Genomic DNA, 16,943 nt, shown 5'->3' with positions numbered 1-16,943 from the left:
CATGGCAGCAGATGATCCAGGGAGCTGGCAGATGGCTGTCTGCTTCTCTGTTGGGCTGGCCTCCTGTCCTTTCCTTGTAATCGCTGCTCTCCAGATTGGATCGCTGCTGACATTCACCAAGCCTGCCGGCACAGCCCTGCAAAGACAGTGAGCCAAAGGAGCCCAAAGCAGACTATGCCATTCCTGACACCAGCAGGACATTCTAGAGAGTCACTGCTACCCTGGATTCTGCCACCCTCATGTCTGGGCATAGACTCAAATGCCTTTCTATCTCACAAGATTATTTTGAGGACCAGCGAATATAAAATATGAAGGATATAAGTCCTGCTGAATGTTGCCTTTGAGCTGCATGATTTCCTCGTCTTCTCAGGTTATCTCTCTGAGGCAGATGGTAGTTTTTTTTTCTGCTTTTTTATTTACATCCCAGCTGCAGTTTCCTCTCCCCCTCTCTACCCAGCCTCCCCCCCCCCCCCCCCGTTCCCATCTCCCAATCCACTCAGTTTCTGTTTAGGAAAGGGCAGGTCTCCCATGAGTATCAACAAAACATGGCATGTCAAGTTATAGTAAGACTAAACACCTCCCCATACATTAAGGCTGGGCAAGGTGACCCAATATGAGGAGTAGTGTCCCAAAAGCCAGTAAAAGAGTCAGAGACAGCCCTTGTTCCCACTGTTAGGAGTCTCACAAGGGGACCAGGCTACACAACTGTAACATATATGCAGAGTGCCTAGGTCAGTTCCATGCAGGCTCCCTGGTTGTTGGCTCAGTCTCTGTGAGCTCCAGTGAGCCCAAGTTAGGTGATTCTGTGAGTTTTCTGGTGGTGTCCTTGATCCCTCTGGCTCCTAGAATCTTTCCGTCTCCTCTTCTCTGCAGGATTCCTTGAACTCAGCCTAATGTTTGGCTGTGGGTAGCAGATGGTATTATTGCATCATGTTTCAGTAAGAAAATTTGTCTTTGGGGTGTGAAGTCTCTTTGTTGAAGTCTAGTATAGAGTGAAGTCAGGATTTGAACCCAGATCCCTTGCTTCCAGCCTGGGGCTCACCTGTGACATTGTATGTTGTGCCATCACATGACCATCCTTTGAGAGTGATGTCAAGGACGGCCTCCTCACTCAGTGACACAGTGAAAACAATCAACCTTGGGTTTAACTTCTATCAACTCCAGCCAGTGAATGATGTCTGGGCTCAGTGTGTGGGTCTTGTAGTGCCTCACTGCTGTTCCAGTGTGATGTTTGCAGTCTGGGAGCAGCAGAGGTAGGCTGCTCTGGTCTTGAAGTCTTAGGACGTGGCTGATAGGATCCTTGTTCGCTTCTGTTCTTCGATCCACCTTGTTGGTTCCTTCTGTCATCACGGTCAGAAAGTTAGCTCCCCTGTATAAGAAAATATTTTGTCTAGTGTTCCTTTCTTCACAGCTGTTGGTTCCATCTTGTGAATAAGTATGTTTATACATTTTAACATATAAGGAGTCACTGAGGAATCTTGTCAAAATGGAGACTAATTCAGTAGGTCTGAGATAAGGCTTGGAATTCAGCATTTCCAGCAAGTTCCAGGTCCCAGTCTTAGAACACAGTTTTAGGGGAAGTTGGTAGTCTGCCTGTTCATGATTTCACGGGACTGGTGGACTCTCCCACTGATGCAAAAACCTGTGTGAGCAGTAAACAGAAGAATGAGGCACCCAGAGCCTGGGATGCCTCATGAAGCTTCCGGGTAGACAGGCATCAGGCTGCAGCCCGTGTGGTACTCTGAGTGAGCTCTCTCCATGTGGAATGTGACAACAAGACTGAAGTTCCCCAGGCCGGGAGGCACAGCACATTTTGTGTCCACCAGCTATGGTGTGATAAGGAAGATGACTTTGGCAAACTAAGAGGGGTGAAATTAGACTTCTCTGGTTTGCTTCAAATTGTTGGCTGAGACACAGACACAGCTTCAGTGAGATCATAGGCAGTGCTCACATTGTCCAGTCTTGTTCCTTCTCACATTCTGTAATTCAACATGATGCATTAGTCATGGACTTGGGGAGAATTTGGAGCCACAGTGGCTCTGGCAAAAGCCTCCTTGAACATGATGTGATTAACCAAAAAGAGGGTTTGGCTCTTACCTATGAGCTCCAATTCCCAGAACACTATTGGTATCAAATAACTACAGTTTATCCTACAGGATCACCAACAACTACAGGCATATCTAGATTTTCCTTTCCAACAATCATAATTTGTAAAATTTAAAATGCTTCATAGTAGAAGTTGATTGCAAAATATAGGGACATAATTGTCTCAATCCATAAATTCACATGGTTTTAAAACAAAAAGTTTAAATTCTCCTTAGTTCTTGAGTATTCTTATTTCTTATTTAAGTCTCCAGACCAAGGAACTACCACCATCAAGGGATTATATTATATTCTTATGTTTCTAATTAATGTGCTTGCTATGTCCCAAACTGTAATGATAAAAAAGATCTCATTGTACAATTTTATTTTTTTGAATGGAGACATAATTAATATTTGTGCATCTTCATTGAGCAAACTGTAGTAATTCAATACATGAATGCAGTGTGCCAACAAATAGTGAAGCTTTTGGAGTATTTGTCTGGCATTTTAACTGAACATATTTTTGGGTTTGGTTATGGAAGAGTCATGATCTTTTGGAGGCGTTACCTTGCCTTCACTTTTTTATGTTTCTTATGCTTCCAAATTGTAATTTGTGCCTTTGTTGGGATGGGTACCTTTTCATTTGAAGTCAATTATTATTATTAGTAGTAGCTTTTCCAAGCAATCAATCATCAGCACCATTCAGAGCAGAGATAACAGTGCTGCAGCAGCCACAGCACTATTCTGGCTGATGTCCTATGTGGGTTGAAAGCAGTTGTCAGCTTCAGGTCTGCATTTACTTGATAAGTTTTCTGCCATTGCATACTGAGCTTTGCAGCCTATGGACTGGGCAGGCTTCCACTTGCTCCAGAGACCTCCCTTGTTGTACAGCCAAAAGCACACACGTCCATGCCAAAGGATTTCCCTTGAGTACACCAGGGATGGGAAATACAGAACATTTGGGATCTACAAGTGGAGGTATGTTGGAGCCCAGCACTCTATCTGCCAACCTCAGTACTTTTATATTCTGCCCAGTTTACAGAACCACACAGGAAGGAGGGGCCTGTGGAAACAGCCGTCTGCCAGGCTTGGACTCAGAACTCTCAGCCCTTCTTGACACTGAGACTAGAAGACATTTCTAGAGGCTAAACAGTTTTGTGGCTATGGGGTTGGGGGTTATCAGTCTCTGAATTTATCCCCAGCAATTGCCACTGGTTCCTTGCCACAGAGAGTAGGTCTATCAACAACTGTGAATAATATTACCCAACCCAGATGGATTCCTGTTCACCACAGTTCTTCCCTTTTCTACAACTGTGACTGTCTCCCTCTAGATATGGTGGCAGGGTAGCTTTAGGTTTTCTAAATTACAATTGTTCCTTGTTTTCAGGTTTCAAGTACACCTCGGTCTCAAACAGAAGTTCTCATTTCAAGATGTCATTTAGCACTCTGAGATCAAATGCATTTCTTGTCCAGTTGTTTGCCTGTTCTTCAGGAGATTTATTTGTCACATTAGATCCTTCTGCTGTGGGCTTGTCCTATGGCCAGGACTGCTCATTTGTTTGCTCCAGGACTGCTTGGCTCACCTGTGGTGGAGGCTTCAACCTCTCCCCCACCTAGCTAGCCAGGCCTGGAGCTGTGGGATCTTTCCCATTTTTCTGTGAGCTGTTCTATTTCTGTGTGCTGCCCTGTCACCTCTCTGCAATCTCCGATGTTCTTCCTCTTTCTTCTTTTAGAATGAAGTCTGGTTTTTGTTGCCCCAACTCCACTCGCAGAATCACCGACTCTGCTTCTAAAGCATCTGACCTGATATCCATTCTGGTTTGAATTCTTTGGATCATTTATGAGACTGAGCATTCTTCCATATACTTGTTAAAACATTTTTATATCTTCTTTTGAAAAGGTATCTATTCAGATCTTAAGTCCATTTTGTATTGTATTAATTATTTACTTTTTTTGAGTTCCTTAAATAATTTTGATATTCTGATCCCTTGAATAGTACACAAATGTTTTTCCCCATCTTGTCTTAATTCTTTGATTTTTTCCCTTTTGTTGTACAGAAGTGTCTGAGCTTGGCATGATCTTATTTAATTATTTTGACTTTTTCTTATGCCTTTGTATCCTATCTAAAAAAACAAAAACAAAACATGGTCTTATAGCAGTATATTGAAGTGTTTTAAACTAAGTTTTCTTCTAATAGTTTTATAGTTTCATGCTTTGCATGGAATTTTTTGGTCTATTTGAACTTATTTTGTGTATAGAGGATAGAAATGGTCTAATTTAATTGTTCTGAATACATGTATCCAATTTTTGAAGCTCCCTAGTTCAAAGGTCCTATCTTTATCTACTGTATGTTGGAATATTTGTCAGAGATCAGTTGAGAGGTTGGTGCATGGCTTATGGAGTAAACATGACTATTGCCAAGCCTGACAACCTGAGTTAGGTCTCTGGAACTTACACGGTATAACGAGAGGACTGACTACCCCAGTTTGTCCCCCAACCTCTAAATTTACACCATGGCACCCATGCACATGCGCAAAGAAATATACAAAGTAATAATAAATATGTGTTAAAATGAAAAAAAAATCAATTGGTTGTGGAAATATGGGTTGATTTCTGTATTGTCCATTTTGTTCCATATGTGTGTGTTTATGTGAACCATGCTATTATAATTATTATAACTTTGAAGTATGTTTGAAATCAAGTGTTGTGTTTCTCACATTCCCCCCTCCCCATTTTCAGGATCACTTTGGCTATTTGGGTATTTTGCAGTTACATATGAATTTTAGATTTGGTTATTTTTTTCATTTTATTTCTGTGGAGAAAATCATTGATATTTTGATGAGAATTGCAATGTACCTGTAGGTCACTTTGGATACCATTAGTTCTTTTCTTTGAATATGGGATAATGTTCCTCTCATATGGGTATCCCCATATTTTCTCTAGTCAGTGTTTTATACTCTTCATTGTAAAATATAAAGTATTTGGTAAAATGTATTCCTAAATTTTTGCAGCTGTTGTTATTTTCTGTCCATATGAATCTGTTCATTGTTTAGCTATTTCCTCAGAATTGAAACATTCCTCTGGAGGTATGAATGAGCCTTATAAGATTCAGGAAATAAACAAAACTTGCAAGGACCAGGAAACTCTGGAAAATTAAAAGATTTCCAAGGACCACCCCCAAAGTTCAAATATCATTGAATAAGTACTGGAGAGGAGATGCTTCTCAATGAGTCAAGCTATGGGCAAGTGGTTTAGGGAGACACTGAGGTTTTTATGAGTTGTCTCCTATGCCTGAGTGGGGAGCTGCTTCAGAGTAATCCATGCTCCTGTATGTAACCTCAATAAATTCACTGCTTTTATTAGCTGTCTTTGGTCCATAAGGCTGCTAATGAATCAGAGTTAGTTAACTGCTAACTCGTTGTATTTTGTGGAAGTCCTACAGCAATGAGCAATGCATTTGCAGACTTATTATGACTATCTGATGAAGGCTGTGTTGGAACCTGCGGTATTCCTTAACTGGCGAGCTGCCTATAATGACCAGGTTGAGGCTCAGGCTTGTTATTTATTTACTTATTTATTTATTCATTCATTCAGTTATTTATTTATTTAATGCCAAATGCTGTTTATTGAAGGAGGGAAGAGGTCTTAAATACAGGCTTACAGCACAATGGGAGAAGTTTACTACCAATGTTTTACAATCTTGCATCTAAGCTGTTAACGCCCATTATGCAGGATACACAGACAAGGAACTTCCCTTAAGCATTCAGGAGGGTGGAACCTGGCAGGGGATTAGCACAGGGAGGATATCAAGGTCAAGGTCAGTAAGCAAGGCAACAGTTACCCAAAACGGGGGCCAGGGACCTACAGGTCTCCCTTTCACTAATAAATGAACTTCTGACTTAGGTTGCATGGGACATCAGCAGGTCACCTTACCTATCATGGAGACGCCTGCCCAGGCCACACAGGTGCTCTGTCTTAGGTTGGTGAGCGCCCCCCAGGCATTACCCGTCTCTGAATACTCATTGTCATACAGGCTCAATCATGCATGAGCTGCAGAGTTAACTGCTGCCAAAGATCTCAAAGTGGCACTGGGCTTGTAATCTGTGTGTTTGACACAGAAAAGACCAACAGAAGTCCTTACTCACCCATATCCAGTAGGCTAAAGGTAACTGAGCCATTCCCTTCCTTAACGAGCCTTACTGCAAATTGGAGTCCTTGTAAGTTGGTATCCCAAAAGCAAATGGAACTTGAGTTTATAAATTTATAATTTTCAAGGCCAATCGAAATGTATATAACTACTGAATTAAATTTATCATGCCCAATAGAATGAAAGATTAACTAACTGTGGTAGCTATTTTTGCTGCCAGGGTCTCCACTGTGCTAGCTGTAGTAAGCAATTATGAAATGGTAATCCCAGAAAATAGTAGCAGCGGTGGCCACCACTGCTATAACAGCAACAACGGCAGCAGCAATGTCAAATTCTCTTCTGGAGCACGTGGGTATCCACTGGCATTGAATACAACTCCAGGAACACAAACCGCTAAGGCCCATTTTTCTTAATCCCAGCATGGTTTAAACTGGCAGCTCTGCAAAAGAACAACTAAGAACCATAAAGAAAAAACAGGCAGCTCATAAGGAGCATAACTAATGGTTTTATAATGGCTACATTCAGGCTCATAAATTTTAAGGTATCTTCAAAGGGGGACTAAATGAATTTCAGGAGGCCAATAAATGTTGCACAGGGCCACTCCTGAAAAGTAGGTACTACACCAGCTTGAAGAGGATTGTGAAAATGAAAAGGCTTAGCTGGTATGCTACTGTCAACAAATGGAGGTCAGTGACCTTCAGGGTTATCCTTAATCTCCAAGATGTCTGGGTGACACATTCTCAAACATACTTGAAAAAGCAGTTACCATACATTACCTTCTGGAGAATCCAACTGCATGGCTACAGTTCCTAGGCTTACTTTAATGCTTGCCAAAGCTGGCCATATTGGGCTCTCAATTCCCATTGGCATCAGAAGGGGAGAGTTTTTCATGAAGGCCCAATAGGTCTCTGCCATGTTGGGCTTCAGCAGCAGCCACAGACCACACACAGTGCTCAGGAATCCAAAGAGGAACCTCATTGTCCTGAGGAAAGACATAAATAGAACCCTGGGCCCACACTAACACCAGATTGGGTCTCCTCCAAGTGCCAGTAGAAAGATCCTTCCATTGCTCCAGAGGGTTATTTGCAACAGGAGCCCTCCAGTGCTTATCTGCAACGGATACCCCAGCAGAATCCACCGATAAAAAATTTAAAATATATAAAACAAGGGAAAGAATAGAATGTGGAGAGGAATGATGAGTCCCTAGTTCCCCCTTTTTTTACTTTAGTAAAATATGTTTGTTTTTTTTTAATAGTTCAAATTTTTCTTTTCTTTTTTATTTTTTTAAATTAATTATTTAATTTATTTTTCTATTATCAGCTTGATATAGTATAAATTCTTATCTTAATAGTGAAATGTTTTATTGAGGCTTGCTCAGTAATTGAGTAAAACCAAAACTTATTATAAGCCACAGTCATCCTAGGGTCCCCCATACTATATATATCCTCCATGGTTCTGTGGGTTGTAGTCTGATTGTTCTTTACTTTATATCTAGAATCCACTTATGAGTGAGTACATACCATGTTTGTCCTTCTGGGTTTGGGTTACCTCACTCAGGATGATTTTTTTCTAGTTCCATCCATTTGCCTGTAAATTTCATGCTGTCATTGTTTTTTTCTGCTGAGTAGTACGCCATTGTGTATATGTACCACATTTTCTTAATCCATTCTTCAGTTGACGGGCATCTAGGTTGTTTCCAGGTCCTGGCTATTACAAATAGTGCTGCTATGAACATAGTTGAGCATGTATCTTTGTTGTATGAGTCCCGACTTGTTTTATATACAGTATAACATTGCTACTGCTCTTGTGATGCTCATGGGCCAAGGACCATATATTAACCCTGTCACATGAGCCCAAATTGGACAACATGCTGTTTTACCTGCCTCAGGAGACACCATTGCCCTTAGTGCATTGGGGGATCCCATCACCCTTCAATGGCAACTCCCTGCTCCCTTATTAACCCAGGGGCAAGGGTATGCTTGCATTTTCCCCCAGAATACCACCATGCCGATATGAATACCCTCCAGAGATATGCATCCAGCAACAGACCAAGTGACTTTGGCCAAAGAAGAAGCTTCAGAGGGGTGATATATGATTTGCTCCACTACTGCGGCATTAGTAAAGGCCATTTTATTACTGGTATTCAACCCTAGATACAAAGCAATTGCCTCACCCCTACAAGGTCGCTAATACATTACCAGAAAGACTTCAATTGGCACAATAAATATGACTAGGGTCCTACCCATGTCCTTGAGGCTGAATTTTTGACTAATCTTTCTGTTCAAATGTCTTCTGCAACAGGTTCACCAACAGAAAGCGGCCACAAAGGTGACTATATAGGTTTTATTGGCTTTCAGCTACTTAGAACAAAGTCCTCCTAGAGAGATAATGCATACATGGCTCACTGAGATACAGAAGGCTGCTGCCTAAAGCCCACCACCCGGACAATTCTACAGGATTGATGCTCTTTGAGGGCTGGTAGTTAATGATGGGTACAAACTTGTTTGAAAAGCCAACCTAAGACAGGCACAGTCCATTATGCTGAGCTCTCCTGAGGTGGGGTCAACAAGGTTAGGGCAATGCACTCTAGCTCCCACTGAGCATGTCCCATATAATAATAAAAAGTAGTGGATATGTGGGATTACTCATCCCTAACAGGCTTGAGGGCCAGCTGGCCCAAACCAGTAAAAAAGGTGCTTTTTGAGAGCCAACCTGGATCTGCCTAAAGGCCTTAGCAACAGCAGCTGAGACACGATCTGGAGATGACCTGGACCAATGAGAGGCAGCCATATCACACCAGCAGATGCAATTTCATCAGACCTTCCCCCAGGGTGGGGTGGAGGGTATATAAGGCTTGCCTCTTCCTGAATAAACTGAGCTTGTTGTTTCAACATTCTCCCAGAGTCTGTGTCATTGACTCTGCACCTACTTGGCCCCTTCCCCACAAGGGAACAACAGCACAGGACCCTGCCACAGTCTACCTAGGAAAAGTCATATAATATCAAGTATTGACATGTTGGATTCTATCTTTCCCTTTGGATCTAATAATATTTACTTTAATTATTTAATGGTCTCATGGTGGGTACATGTATTTTTAAATAAATATTACATCATCTTATTGAATTGATTGTTTTATTAGTAAATAGTGACCCTCTTTATCTTTTTTTTTCTTTTTTTTTTAAATATTTTATTTCTTACATTGCTAAAAGTGAAATCATTTGAGAAGGTTTAGACTCTCAAGGGTACATAATGTTCATGATCATAACAAATGAAATGTCTTCCAGTAGATGGTCACCAACGGAAACGAGAAAACTGGTTCAAGTGGTTAGGAGTAGGAGAACTTGTAATTAAGTGGAAAACAGTTTGAAAGGGATCAAGACAAAATTCACAGTAGCCAGTTAACAAATTATAGCTTTAAAAAAAGTACATTGGCTAGATTGGAAAAGAAACACTAATGAAAACACATCCTTAGCAGACAGAATGGCCTGGAAAATTAACTATTAACATATTCATTAACATTATTGTAGTACAAGAATAGACGTCATAGTAAAAATAGGTTATAGAAATATTTAGTGAAATTAATGTAACAATAATGTGGCTATATCTTAACACTAATTAATGGCCTCATATACTACTTCAACTGAAGGTTCCTTTCTTCTTTGGATTTTAATTACTCCTTCTTTTGATATTCTTTTGATGAAACCTCTTTTACATGCTCTAACACACTCTCTTTTGGTAGTAAAATTATTACCATTTCCCCCACATCCAGTGTACTTAAATTGGCGGCATTTCCCAATGGCTGAATTGAAGTAGAACCTCTTCTCATTAGCTTGACACAGTCCACTGTCTGCTGGACTAAGACACCAGGAAGGGTCATGGTATTCCCAGTGGCTGGGCACTTTGGTAGACTGGGGAGTCAAAGTGGTATTTACAGTATTGAGATCAGGTGTGTAGTCACTCGTCTGTAACTCATTCACTGGATCCTCACAGGTGCTCTTACACGCATCCAAAGTCTCGAAGTTGTTGAGGTTGCCTAGGCACCCGCCATACTTGAATTGTTCACACTGTTTTGACTGGTTGTTATAAAAATACCTAGTAATGTGGCTGCGGCAGATTCCAGGGTCCTCTTCTAAGAAGCAGAAATCTGGCTTTTCTGCTCCGGATGGTGTCTTTACAGTCTTCTTTTTATAACATTTTATGCATGTTGCCTTACACTTTTCCAAGGTGTCAAATCGGTTTTTGTTTCCTAGGCATCCCCCGTATATAAATTCTTCACATTGTTGAGTAGCCATATTGAAAAAATAACTCCGAATCATGGCTTTGCATGGCCCATCATCCATCTTCATGGCACAAAACGTGTGCTTTGGTTTCATCGGTGGCCACTCGGAAACTGTGGTTTCTGCATGTCCATCAGCTTCCTCAGGCAGAGCAGTAAGCAGCTCGGGGACAACACTAACCAACAGACACACAGATGCCCAAAGGGCATGTTCTTTCTTCATTATGTAAGCCATTTCTGGGTGAGTTGACAGTCCTCAAAAGAGTTCCAGGGACAAGGTTCCAAAATGAGACTGTCTTCAGAAGAAACCCGGAGGCAAGCCCCCCAAAGTGACACGGTCTAGAAATAATACGGCCTGGGAGTCTTGATTGGGTTCAGTTTTCCTCGGCGAGGCAGAGACGGGTCCTCCGGCAGGCGAAAAACCCGGTCTCTGGATAAATCCTTTTTTAAATCTTTACTATTGACATGATACTTTTTCTGAAATTCTCTAGCCTCCAGCACATTTCCTATCCATACTTTATTGATCTAGTTATTACCTTGTGCTAGAGGGCCTGGCAGACCCATATGAGATCCGATGTGAGTTGTATATAAGGGATGCTTCCTATACCTGATTATATCTATAAAAGCTAAAAGCTGTAAAAAAAAAAAAGGCTCTAGTTCCTGGTGCTCGTGCCTTTCATCCCAGGAAGTGATGGCAGGAAGAAGAAAGGTATATAATGTCCTCTTTATCTTTTATTCTTTTGATTTTTAGTATGTTTTATTTGATAGGAACATACCCATTGTTTCCATTTGTGTCTGGTATCTTTTCTGACCCTTTGCTTTAAGTCTTTCAATATATTTACTAGAGAAGTAAGTTCTTACAGGTATTATACATTTAGGGCTTTAAAAAAACTCCATTTAGGCCAGGTGTGGTGGCACACGCCTTTAATCCCAGCATTTGGAAGACAGAGGCAGGTGGATCTCTGTGAGTTTGAAGCTACCCTGGTCTACAAAGTAAGTTCCAGGACAGCCAGGGCTGTTACACAGAGAAACCCTGTCTTGAAAAACCAAAAAAAAAAAAAAAAAAAAAAAAAAAAAAAAAAAAAAAAAGAAAGAAAAGAAAAGAAAAGAAAAATCCATTTAGCCAGTCTGTGTGTTCTGATTGGTGAATTTAATTCATTTACATTCAAGGGGTATATATTACCTCATTTCTTTAATCTTTTTTTTTTTTTTTAACATGCCCAGTCAAAACAAGCTGACTCATCTAAACATGGGGTTTCCCTTTATAAACTGCCACTTGCCTATGGGCTGTGTCTGTCTCCTCTGTCTCCTCTATATCCAGGTACAGCCCTTATCCCTCCTGGGCAAATCTCCCTTGTTCCTTTCCCCTCTCCCTCCTGTTTTATCTCTTCTCTTTGTCACTTATTCCCTGCCTTTATTCCTGCAGGGCAAATAAATATCCTTTGTGGTGAGAACTTGGTCTTGGGATGTCTTGTGCCAACTTTAAGATCTTTTTACCAGTCCCACCACTGGAAGGTAGCCTGGTTACGAAGACAGCCAATTCAAGCTCTGTATCCTCCATTACTAGGAGTCCTCACTAGGGTCACCGTCATAGGTTCCAGGAAGCTCCCACTGTACTATGTTTCCACATCACCCTCTAAAGACCCCTCTGTTGTAGTTGTCTCTCCTCATACTCTCTCCCTTCAGCCCTCCCTCCTTGACCTGATCCCTCCTGTTTCCATCCCCACCCACCCCTAATCCACCTGGAAAAATCTATTCAATTCTATTTTCCCTTTCCAGGGAGATCCATGTGTCCCCCCTAGGGCCCTCCTTGTTACTTAGCCTCTCTGGGTCTGGATTGTAGCATGATTATCCTTGAACAGCTAATATCTTATAAGTGAGTACATATCTATCATGTTTGTCTTCCTGGGTCTGGGTTGCCTTGCTCAGGATGCTTTTATTCTAGTCCCATTCATTTGCTTGGAAATTTCACCATGTCATTTTTTTTTCTAACAGCTGAGTAATAATCTGTTGTGTAATATAACACATTTTTAAAAATCCATTCTTTGGTTGAGGGACATTTAGTTTTTTTCCAGGTTCTGGCTATTATGAATAAAGCTGTTATGAACATAATTTAGCAAATGTCCTTGTGGTAGGATGAAATATCCTTTGGGTATATGCCCATGAGAGGTATAGTTGGGTCTTGAGGTAGACCAAGTTGCAATTTTCCAAGGAACTGCCATATCAATTTCCATAGTAGCTGTAAAAGATTGCACTCCCACCAGCAATGGAAGAATGTTCCCCCCTGCTCTACATCCTCTCCAGCATAAGCTATTACTTCATTATTGATCGTAGCCATTCTGACAGGTGTAAGATCTGTGTCTTTTTATTGAGGAGGTGAGTCTTGAGAGATATCAAAGACCAAAAATTGTTAATTCTTTGTGTGTGTGTGTGTGTGTGTGTGTGTGTGTGCTTACGTTTTTTTGGTTTTGCTGGTATGAGCCTTATTTCCTGTGTCTTCATGGGTATAGCTAACCTTCTTGGGTTGGAGCTTTCTTTCTAGTATCTTCTGTAGGGCTGAGTTTGTAGATAGACATTGTTTAAATTTGATTTTATCATGGAATATCTTGTTTTCTCCATCTAAGGTGATTGAAAGTTTTGCTGGATATGGTATTCTGGACTGGCATCTGTAGTCTTTAAGAGTCTGCAGGACATCATTCTGATGGGGGAATATCTTTCTGTATGTTGCAAATATGTGTTGATCTGGTTAGTTGATAAATAAAGCTGTTTGGCCAATGGTGAGGCAGAATAAGGTTATGTGGGACATTCTAACTAGAGAGACAGGAAGAAGGCAGAGAGAGATGTTGCCCATCTGCCCAAGGAGCAATGTGCAATGGGATGCAGGTAAAGCCACAGAACATGTGGCAAAACATAGATTAATAAAAGTGGGTTAATTTAAGATGTAAGAACTAGCTAGAAGAAAGCCTGCCATGGCCATAGTTTAAAAACAATATTAGCCTGTGTGTGCTTATTTGGGCCTGAGTGGCTGCAGGACTGGGGGCTGTGGGAGATGGGCAGGACTAGAAAAACCCTTCAACTACATCTTTCCAGTCCCTTCTGGATTTTAGAGTCTCCATTGAGAAGTCTAGTGTAATTCTAATAGGTCTGCCTTCATATATTCCTTACTATTTTTCCCTTGCAGCTTTCAATATTCTTTCTTTGTTCTATATGTTTAGTGTTTTGATTATTATTTGGTGAGTGGACTTTCTTTTCTGGTCCATTCTATTTGGTGTTCTGTATGCTTCTTGTATCTTTATAGGCATTTCCTTTACATTAGGAATTCTCCCTATAATTTTGTTGTAAATATTTTCTGGGCCTCTGAGCTGGATTCTTTTTCTTCAATTCCTGTTATTCTAAGGTTTGGTCTTTTCATAGTGTCCCAGATTTCCTGGATGTTTTGTGTCAGGATTTTTTTTTATTTAATATTTTCTTTGATTGATGTATCTATTTCTTCCATCGTATCTTCAATGCCTAAGATTCTCCCTTCCATCTCTTGTATTCTGTAGGTGATGCTTTCATCTGTAGTTCTTGTTCATTTTTAGTTTTTCCACTTAAAGAATTCCTTCAGTTTGTGTTTTCTTTATTGCTTCCATTTCCCTTTCTAAGATCTTGAATGGTTTTGTTGATTCCTTCAACTGTATTTTTTTCCCCTTGGCTTTCTTTAAGGGATTTACTCATTTCCTCCACTTTTTTGGTCTTTCCCTTGATTTCTTTAATTGATTTATTCACTTCTTCTTTAAGGACTTCTATCATCTTTATAAAGTTGGCTTTAAGATCTTTTTCTTGTGCTTCAGCTGTGTTGGAATATTCAGAGCTTGCTGTAGTAGGATGGCTAGGCTCTGGTGATGACATATTGCCCTGACTGTTATTGATTGTGTTCTTATAATGGCATCTAGGCACTGGATTTGGATGATTATTGGTCTAGGTTCTGGTTTCTGGATTTGTCTTTTTTGGATGGGTGTTTTCTTCCTTGGTTTCTGTTTCCTCTCTGGTCTTCTGGCCTGTACAGCCTATGGTTGAACAAGGGGTCTCTAGAGGCCCACATTCAGGGCTTGAGTTCTGGTGGCCTGTGTGACTTCTGATCCAGCAGGGAGTCTCCACCTAAGTTGGAAGATAGTACACTGTAATAAAAAGGGGAGTAGGGATTGGGGATAGTGTTAGGGTGCACTGAGATAGTGGAGAAGGTCTGTGGGTTGGTAGCTTACCTGGAGTTCTGGTGGCTAGCTGGTGAGGCCTGTGGTCCATCAAGGAATCTCTGCCCAAGTTGGAGGCTGGGATATGGCAATGAGAAGGGAGTGCTATTGGGAATAGTGTCAGAAGGGGCTAACCAAGAAAGTGGAGAAAGTCTATGGGCAGGCAGCCTATCTTGTTCTCTGGCAGGCATGGCCTGTGTTTAGGCAGGGGGTGTCTGCTGGAATTGGGGGCTGGAGCACAGGGATGAGGTCAGGGAGGGACAACTGAGGATTGGGACTGTTAGAAGCTAGAGAGTTGGGAAGGTCTGTGGAGGGTAGAATACCTGGTCTTTGGCCAACATGCTTGTGCAGAGGGTTTCTACTCAAGAGAACCAAGAGAATGGGTAAGGTCCCTAGGTCACTGGCCTACCAGGTCCTCTCTGATAGGTTGACCTGTGGTTGGGTACCAGGTATCTGCTGAAGGGAACCAAGAAAGTGGGAAAGGTCCCTCAGGCAGATGGCCTAGCTGATCTTTGGCAGGCATGACCTGTAGTTGGGCAGGGGGTGTCTGCTAGAGTTGGGGAATGGGACATAGAGACAGGCATGGGTGACAACTGAGGACTGAGTCTGTTGGAAGCTAGAGCGTAAGGGGGGTCTGAGGGCAAACAGTCTAGTTGGTCTTCTGGTAGGTGTGGCCTGTGGTTGGGCGGGAGTGTCTGGCCGAGGGAACTGAGAGAGTAGAGAAGGTCTGTTGGTGGCTGGCCTACCTGGTCTTCTGGCAGGTGTGGCCTGGACATTTCTTTAATCTCAAGTATATTCTTAATTCTTTTCTGCCTCTCTTTATTGTCTTTGTTATGTGATAGCTTTTTGTTGTTGTTGTGATAAAGTTTGATTTTCATTTCTTTTTCTTGTGCCTGTTTGTCTATTGAGTCCTATGCATCTGTATGTTTTCTTTACTGGCAACAGGCTCAAGGTTTTGAGGAAAAGGAGACTTCCCTAGGTCCAGTGTGCTTGTTGGTGGTACTGGGGCTTGCAGTGCTGGTGGTCACTTTTCTGAAAATGTAGGGCCAAGATAGTACTTTTTTCAAGATCAAGGAGCAAACAGAAATTATGTTAGGACTCTGGGCACAAGAACCTGCAGTCCCATGTTCACAGGCTATGGAGGAGAAGTTCCTTATCTGTGGCTAGGCACATGTAGAGAACATTTCATCTTGTAGCATAGATATACTTGCTTCTAGATAATGTAGAATGTGGAGGATATCTTCTCTAGGTCCCATGGGTTGATCAACCCTGGAGTCAGGTCTTGTAGCTTTGCTATTTGTCATCTTGGAGCTGAATGATGTGGAAGCAATGTCTCTGATTCACTGGATCACAAATAGTTGTGGAACTGAGGCATGTAGCATTGGTTGGCATGATCCTGGAGATGAAGGTCATAAATAAGACCTTCTTTTGATTCAAGGGATCAAGTTTTTTTAAGCACTCCATAGACAGAACTTCAAGGCTGTGTTGGGGATCAGCCTTTTCCTAGTTCCCAGACTAAACATAGATGGTAGCAGAGGTTGGGACACTGGTGGAAGCTTTTCTAGTTTGTGGCAAGCTCCTGATATAAAGGGTTGAAGCCAAGACTTTTTGACCAGGGTTGCAGGGACCCATTTCTGATGGTTGAAGAAGACATTTTCCCCTACTTCTCACTAGGCAAGTGTTATTATTTTTCTGTTGCTGTGATGAAACACCGTGACCAAGGCAACTTATAGAAGAGTTCATTTGGGCTTATGTTTTTAGAGGGTTAGAGTCTATGATGATGCAGTGAAAGTATGATGGTAGGGGCAGGAAGCTGAGGGCTCACATCTTAAACTGCAAGCACAAAGTAGAGAGAATGAACAAACAATGGCTTGAGTCTTTAAGCTCTCAAAGTCTGCCCCCAGTGACATATTTCTTCTAATAAGGCCACACCTCCTAAGCCTCTCCAAACAGCACCACCAAGTGGGGACTAAGTATTCAAAGGTCTAAGACTTTGAGGGTGACCTCATTTAAATCAACATATTCCCATGGGCTGGACTTAATCTGTAGCTATGACTGCCACTGGATCTGAAGCTGCAGGACTGAACCAAACCATACCATACTAAACCAAAGCAAACCCAACCCAACCCAACCCAACCAAACCAAAATATACATAGTCCAGTGAGGGGAGCTACAAAATTGAATGGGGATGAGATGCACAGGATTG

General features: G+C 41.6%; 1 pseudogene; it reads right to left on the bottom strand.

Annotated features, from left to right (window-relative positions):
• Positions 1-9,775: 9,775 nt before the first annotated feature.
• LOC143267762 (tissue factor pathway inhibitor pseudogene) lies at positions 9,776-10,932 on the bottom strand (annotated as a pseudogene).
• Between the last annotated feature and the right edge of the window lie 6,011 nt (positions 10,933-16,943).

This window comes from Peromyscus maniculatus, chromosome 1 (genome assembly GCF_049852395.1).
Source record: "Peromyscus maniculatus bairdii isolate BWxNUB_F1_BW_parent chromosome 1, HU_Pman_BW_mat_3.1, whole genome shotgun sequence".
Lineage (NCBI taxonomy): Eukaryota > Metazoa > Chordata > Mammalia > Rodentia > Cricetidae > Peromyscus > Peromyscus maniculatus.
Note: the sequence above shows the minus strand (reverse complement) of the source record. Positions and strands in the feature narration are given on the sequence as shown.